Source organism: Syngnathus typhle, linkage group LG9 (genome assembly GCF_033458585.1).
Source record: "Syngnathus typhle isolate RoL2023-S1 ecotype Sweden linkage group LG9, RoL_Styp_1.0, whole genome shotgun sequence".
NCBI classification, from domain to species: Eukaryota; Metazoa; Chordata; class Actinopteri; order Syngnathiformes; family Syngnathidae; genus Syngnathus; species Syngnathus typhle.
Genome location: NC_083746.1, coordinates 15,232,363 through 15,240,000, shown reverse-complemented (window position 1 = coordinate 15,240,000; position 7,638 = coordinate 15,232,363). Strand labels below are relative to the sequence as shown.

Genomic DNA, 7,638 nt, shown 5'->3' with positions numbered 1-7,638 from the left:
GTGCGGGCACGGCGGTGGTCCGGGGGAAAGGCGTCGGCCTTCCAGGCCCGAGCTGGGGGAACGTGCGATGACCCAGGCGGGAAGCTGCGCCCCGTCCGAGTCAGACTCGGTCGTTGCGGCCCGCTGAGGCTCGCTTCGTTTCCGTAAAGCGGGGGTCGGGGGCGCGGCGCTGTGCCGGCGACTTGCCCGCGCGAGGCACGCGCGCCGAGGCCAGAGCGGGAAGCTGCGCCCCGTCCGAGTCAGACTCGGTCGTTGCGGCCCGCCGGTCTCGCGCTACGGCCAGGATGCGGAGTTTGATCGACACTGGTGGGAGCCGGGGGGTCGAAGGGGTTCCGGCCGCCCCGCCGTTCTCAGCGCCGCTGTCACCCAGACGGGAAGCTGCGCCCCGTCCGAGTCAGACTCGGTCGGTGCGGCCCGCTGTGGCCAGCTGGCAACTAGCTACGGAAGGGTACCGGCGCTCCCGACGAACCCGCCGGGGTGGCTGGTGACCAACGCTGCGTTCGGCGCTTATTGCTGCGACCGGGAGGGAAGCTGCGCCCCGTCCGAGTCAGACTCGGTCGTTGCGGCCCCCCCGAGCCCGCACGCCTCTCGCGGAAGGTCATACGCCACCGGCGGCACGAAAGACGCCTCCCGCAACGCGGTAGTCGGGAAAGGCTATTCGGATAGTCGAGCAGAGTTGCGACAACACATCCCGCGGTGCCGTCTGGTTAGGCAAGGGTTTGAGAAACAGCATTCGCGGTAGACCGGCGCGGCCGGCGGACGCCCACGCGGCGTGCCGCAATCGGATCGCGCGCTCGGCCTCCGTTGATTTCCTCTAGGTGGGTGATTCGGGGCGTCTCGGTCTCGCTGCCGTACGGTCGCGCCAAGGCCTGCGGGGGCGGCGCGTAGCGCACGCTCTCGCGGCGGCCGAGGCGCTAGAGTGCGACCCGCAAGTGGGGAGGAACCGTCCACCCAACGCCGGCGCGAGCCGGGGCCGGTGGGGGCCCTACCAAGGCGGGTCATGAGTGCCAGTCGGTCAGTTCGGGAGAAGGGGAGGGTACTCGGAGGCCCGCCGGGAGCAGACGGGGGTCCGGAAGCTGAGGGGGGTGAAGGACGGCGGCCGGGAGCAGACGGCCGTCCCCGGGAGGGGGTGTTCGTTCACGTGCGGACGCCGGGAGCAGGCGGCCGTCACGCAATTCTGCCAACCGTTCCTGTTAGGGTGGTGTTCACTCTAACTTATTTTGCAAGGACCACACTGGAGACAAGTTAGTCGTTTTAGACACCTGCAGGCGGAGAGTTCACTCGTCGCTGTGCTCTCAGCGATAGTCGAATGAAAACTCTCTCAGGCCTCGTCAGGCACTTATTTATTGGGAGAACCAAAGTGGGGTTTCAAGTGGGGGTTTGGGAATACACAGGTTGGGCTGGAGACGCCCCCCTGCTGATCAAGGCATAGCAGGGGGCCTTTTACGACTTTCTGTAAACAAAGCACCTTTGATTGCTTCCTCTGAGTTTAGTCAATCAGTGGTAAACTAATTTGTCTAGACAGGACAAACTAATTAACTTATTACAGGTTACATTCCAACATAATCATACGATGAAGATATTCTGCAAACCCTAACATATCCCTCCTGTTTTATCATATGATTATGTCAAACCTGAACAATCAACCATAAGTAAGAAAATGAAATCAATGAAATGAAAACAATAACTTCCAGTGAGGTTTTTCCCTCAATACTCCAGTCCAAAGTATGTGCAACTCAAAAAACCTGCGGCCAGATTAAGTGCAGGAAAAGAGTTACACGGTCCCTCTGCCTTAGGTGACCAGACTGTTATCAATAAAAAAGGAAAAAGAAAAACACAGAAACGGTACATCATTGAATCCATCACTTGCAAGGCATTTTCGATGGTCAAATCATCAAGTTTCCGTAAAGCAATGCCGAGTCAAACAGCATCTACGCAATCCACGTTTTGAATTAGGGGTCCAGCACTCCTTGTAGCTTGCAGTGGCTGAGGTGAATCCAGCTGGGCCGTTCAGCGATCTTTACTGCAGTGGGGGTAGTCAGCAAGGCTTGAAATGGTCCCTCCCACCGTGGGCTGGCCCAGTTCTTTCTTTTGATGACTTTGATGTAGACCCAGTCTCCTGGCTTGATGGTGTTGTCGACCTGTGAGGATGACAGAGCAGGCGGCAGTAAATTTGCATTTGACACCTCTGTCAGTCTGAGCGTTCTGACCATGAAATCTGCCAAAGACTGTTCTTCATCTGCCTTTTGTAAATCTGCATCATTCACTGCTCGTATATCTTGTATCATTCGCCAATCAATTTTATTGGCCTTTCGAACTGGAAAAATAGGGGTGTTGCAAGGAGAATCCGAGCACTTCCTAATGATTCCTCCTGACAAAAGATCATTTATAACAGGGGCAATCCCGTTTATTGCCTCCTGTTTTAACGGATATTGCTTAACTCTTGGACGCCACTCTGATCTCGGTTTGATCTGCACTGGCGGAATGGATGTTAACTGTCCTACATCAGATGGCCCCTTTGTCCACAACTCGTCAGGAAGCCCAGCCAATTCCCCCTCCTCCTTTTCATTCAAACAAATGTTAACTAGTCAGGGACGCGCACACGCGCCTGCCCTACCAACACCTACTTCACACACAGTTCGCTTCCACATGTCACAACTGGTACTGTAGCTCCACCCATCACCTTTATCCTCATAATCAGTGACAGAATCAACAAGTTTAATCCGGCAACCCACATCTGCCCATGTTATACTGTGAGGTTTAAACAATGGAATGTGGGGTACAGCCGTCAACTTGTATTTGTCATCCTGAGGAGCGGGCAGAAGCACAGCAGCAGCTGCAAATGACCTGCGATCAGTGTACAGAGCAGTGATAGTTAAAGTTACTTCTGTGTCACTGAGAAAACTTTCAATATAGTCATCATGTGGGTCAGTGAGGATGTTCATGGTGACATGTAAGTCATCACAAGTCATTTCCGATTCAGGTCGTGTCAATTGCTTTCAGGCTTCACTCAGCAAATCGCCTGGTAGCTTGGGATTCTGTTCAGCGGAGACGTCATAGGAACAGAAAATCCGCTCACCTGCTTGTGCAGCATATGAGTCCACATCTCTCACTCTACATGCTCTCATGCCATCCTTTACTGGAATTATTGCAATTCCCAATCTAGTCATCAGATCCCGTCCCAGAAGGTTTATGGGACATTTTGGGGATAGCACAATGGAGACTGAAGCTATGACTCCCGTTTCATCATCTCTCACTACGACTGGATTGGAGATACTCTCCTTGTGTACCTGCCCATCAGCTGATTTTACCCAAATAGTATTTTGGGAGGCCTTTAGATTTGGGACTTTAGTTTTTATTACGGTCTTACACGCTCCGGTATCACACAAAAACTCTACTTCACTTCCTCCAATGTTTAAGGTGACATATGGTTTTTCTTTCAATGCATTCAAAATGTCCCATGCTGCATGGACATCTACTATCTCTTCCTCTGTAGGAGGACAAGAGATCACAGGGGGGCAATCTAGTCATGCTGAGAATCTGGCTTTTCCTCTGCCATTTCCTCTGCCATGTCCTCCACCCTTTGATTGTTTTGCAAAACGACACGATCTTGCCAAATGTCCTCGTCTACCACAGTTCCAACAGGTCTCTGAATCTGGTGGGGGTTTTGAATTATATGGAGGCCTGCGACCTTGTTGGCCTCTACCTCTTCCTCTTGCCTGCTGGGACCCATGAAAGAAGACTGTTGTATCTTCATCTAGGTCAACATCATCATCATCGCCTAGATGAAATACATCAGAACTTTTGCCTCTTTTGATCACTTTTTCAGCATGTCTGGCCCATTGCATAGTTGTTGTCACACTTGCAACATCTACTTCCACCAAATGTTTCCTCACCCAGTTGCCGATTTCAGGGCGGAAATTAGTAAGGAGCGCATTTTTAAGCTGTTGCTGATAAGCACTCTCAGCTGCATCATTGAATGGGATGCCACTATGCACCCTGAACTCTTTTTCAAATCTTAAGCGAAAATCATCAGTATCTTCCCCAGGCTTCTGTTTAATTCCTGCCAAATGACCATAATTCGCTCGTCTTCGAAATATAGTTCTCACTCTTTGCACAAGATCATTCCATTGTGCTGCATACTCCCCTACCAACCACATTCTAGCACAAATCAATTCCTTCTCTTTACTACTCTTTTTCAGTCCCTTTGACTTCCTTTTCACGCTCTCCTCCAATACATCCACCACTACCTTCCAGACTTCCACTTTCAACTTTGCTTCTACTCCAAACTTTTTCTTCCACTTTGGCATGTATTGCATACAATTAAGAAATCTACTCGCCATGTACTTCTCATCTCCTTCAAGAGCTAGGGATCTACCGTTCTTATTTCCCATCGTACTTCGGTTTTCTAGGTTTATACAATGTTTTATTTCTTTTTCTTCTTTTCTTTACTTTGAGGATCCTCAATGCAGGTTTAAATTGACCTCTGACCAAATTCTCTCTGCAGTCAATTTATCCTACCAGTCGCACACTCAACCACACAACTTTCATGCAAACAGCTTGGAAAGACAGACAAAAAAAAATGAGAATCTACGTCCTTCTTCAATTAAGAAAAAGAAACTCCTTTTTCTTAGCCCGTTCCTTCCACTGGGACTAGAATCCCAGCTGTTTCATAGCTTGGAAACACCAAAGCCGTATCTCATAACTCGGACAACCCGAAGATGTATCTCATAGCTCGGACAAACCAGAGCCGTATATCATAACTCGGACAAACCAAAGATGTATCTCATAGCTCGGACAATCCAAAGCCGTATCTCATAGCTCGGACAAACCAAAGCTGTATCTCATAGCTCGGACAAACCAAAGCCGTATCTCATAGCTCGGACAAACCAAAGCTGTATCTGCGCTTTTGTCTATGACTTACTTGTCTCCCTTGGTCCGCTGCGCTGCCGGGTTCCCGTCAATCCACTTCTGACAGACGAAGGCAGACCTAAGATGCTGGCCCAGCGAAGAACTTCCTTCCCAGGTCTTTCGTTACCAGGTCCTCCAATGGACGCTGGCTTGTCGACAATGCAGCACGTCCTCCTCCGTCAGCCAGATGGCGGGTATGAGGGTCCCGGGTTTCGGCACCAAAAATGTTAGGGTGGTGTTCACTCTAACTTATTTTGCAAGGACCACACTGGAGACAAGTTAGTCGTTTTAGACACCTGCAGGCGGAGAGTTCACTCGTCGCTGTGCTCTCAGCGATAGTCGAATGAAAACTCTCTCAGGCCTCGTCAGGCACTTATTTATTGGGAGAACCAAAGTGGGGTTTCAAGTGGGGGTTTGGGAATACACAGGTTGGGCTGGAGACGCCCCCCTGCTGATCAAGGCATAGCAGGGGGCCTTTTACGACTTTCTGTAAACAAAGCACCTTTGATTGCTTCCTCTGAGTTTAGTCAATCAGTGGTAAACTAATTTGTCTAGACAGGACAAACTAATTAACTTATTACAGGTTACATTCCAACATAATCATACGATGAAGATATTCTGCAAACCCTAACAGTTCCCACCGGCCTGTGTTTAAGGAGGCGGCCGGTCCTCCGTCCTTGGATGGATAAGATTCGCAGATTTTCGCCCGGCCTGTGTTTAAGGAGGCGGCCGGTTCCCTCCTTCCTTCCTTTCTTGGATGTATAACATTCGCAGATTTTCGCCCGGCCTATGTTTAGTGAGGCGGCCGGTCCTCCCCCTCCTTGGATGGATAACATTCGCAGATTTTCGCCCGGCCTATGTTTAGTGAGGCGACCGGTCCTCCCTCCTTGGATGTATAACATTCGCAGATTTTCGCCCGGCCGGGGGTTTAAGGAGGCGGCCGGTCCTCCCTCCTTGGATGTATAACATTCGCAGATTCTCGCCCGGCCTATGTTTAGTGAGGCGACCGGTCCTCCGCGGAGAGCGACCCGCAAGTGGGGAGGAACCGTCCACCCAACGCCGGCGCGAGCCGGGGCCGGTGGGGGCCCTACCAAGGCGGGTCTCATTGCCTGTCGGTCAGTTCGGGAGAAGGTGGGGGTACTCGGAGGCCCGCCGGGAGCAGACGGGGGTCCGGAAGGTGAGGGGGTGAAGGACGGCGGTCGGGAGCAGACGGCCGTCCCCGGGAGGGGGTGTTCGTTCACGTGCGGACGCCGGGAGCAGGCGGCCGTCACGCAATTCTGCCAACCGTTCCCACCGGCCTGTGTTTAAGGAGGCGGCCGGTCCTCCACGAGAAGAATTCTGCCAAACGTTCCACCGACCTGTGTTTAAGGAGGCGGCCGGTCCTCCCCGTCGTTCCGCCGGCTTGTGTTTAAGGAGGCGGCCGGTCCTCCACTATTCCTTCCTTGGATGGAAGGCATGTAGCACTTTGAAATTTTTCGAGCACTGTGACACTTTGAAAATTTTCGAGAGTTTTTGTACTTAGAAAATTTTTCGCTCTTGCACTTCCAGAGTGCTTTGCGGTAGCTCCTAGGTTCGCTGTCCGAGCATGTGAACACTTTTTGGGGGGGAACACATCGCTAGAGACACCAGCCGCCTGGTTCTCGGGGCCAAAACTTGTGTTCCCCACACTCGTTCTGACTATATTTTGCGATTTGGGGGTAAAGGTAATGAGTACAGTGACTAGGGGGACCAACTCATCGTACTCTGGCGCACCAACAGACCAAAGCTGGTACTGCACTTACCCCTGGTACCCCAACGCCTGGTACCTGAAGGGCGAGAGGCTGATTTTTCGCTATTTGCGGCCGACCGAGGGAACCAGACAAAGCGGACACTTTACGGCGCAAGAGCCGTTGGCACTTAGAAATTTTTTCGACAAAGTTGGCGCGAGCTCCAGAAGGAGAGGCTGATTTTTCGCTATTTGTGGCCGACCGAGGGAACCAGGCAAAGCGGACACATTACGGCGCAAGAGCCGTTGGCACTTAGAAATTTTTCGACAAAGTTGGCGCGAGCTCCAGAAGGAGAGGCTGATTTTTCGCTATTTGTGGCCGACCGAGGGAACCAGGCAAAGCGGACACATTACGGCGCAAGAGCCGTTGGCACTTAGAAAATATTCGCCAAAGTTGGCGCGAGCTCCAGAAGGAGAGGCTGATTTTTCGCTATTTGTGGCCGACCGAGGGAACCAGACAAAGCGGACACATTACGGCGCAAGAGCCGTTGGCACTTAGGCGAGCTCCAGAAGGAGAGGCTGATTATTCGCTATTTGTGGCCGACCGAGGGAACCAGACAAAGCGGACACATTACGGCGCAAGAGCCGTTGGCACTTAGGCGAGCTCCAGAAGGAGAGGCTGATTTTTCGCCACTTGTGGCCGACCGAGGGAACCAGACAAAGCGGACACATTACGGCGCAAGAGCCGTTGGCACTTAGAAAATATTCGCCAAAGTTGGCACGAGCTCCAGAAGGAGAGACTGATTTTTCGCCGTTCGTGGCCGACCGAGGGAACCAGGCAAAGCGGACACATTACGGCGCAAGAGCCGTTGGCACTTAGAAATTTTTCGACAAAGTTGGCGCGAGCTCCAGAAGGAGAGGCTGATTTTTCGCTATTTGTGGCCGACCGAGGGAACCAGGCAAAGCGGACACATTACGGCGCAAGAGCCGTTGGCACTTAGAAATTTTTCGACAAAGTTGGC

At 52.1% G+C, this 7,638-nt stretch overlaps 1 protein-coding gene across 1 annotated transcript in view; it reads right to left on the bottom strand.

Moving 5' to 3' along the window:
• Positions 1–7,638, bottom strand: part of LOC133160169 (uncharacterized) — a 143,350-nt gene that overhangs the window by 83,925 nt on the left and 51,787 nt on the right. The gene's annotated exons all lie outside the window — the stretch shown is intronic.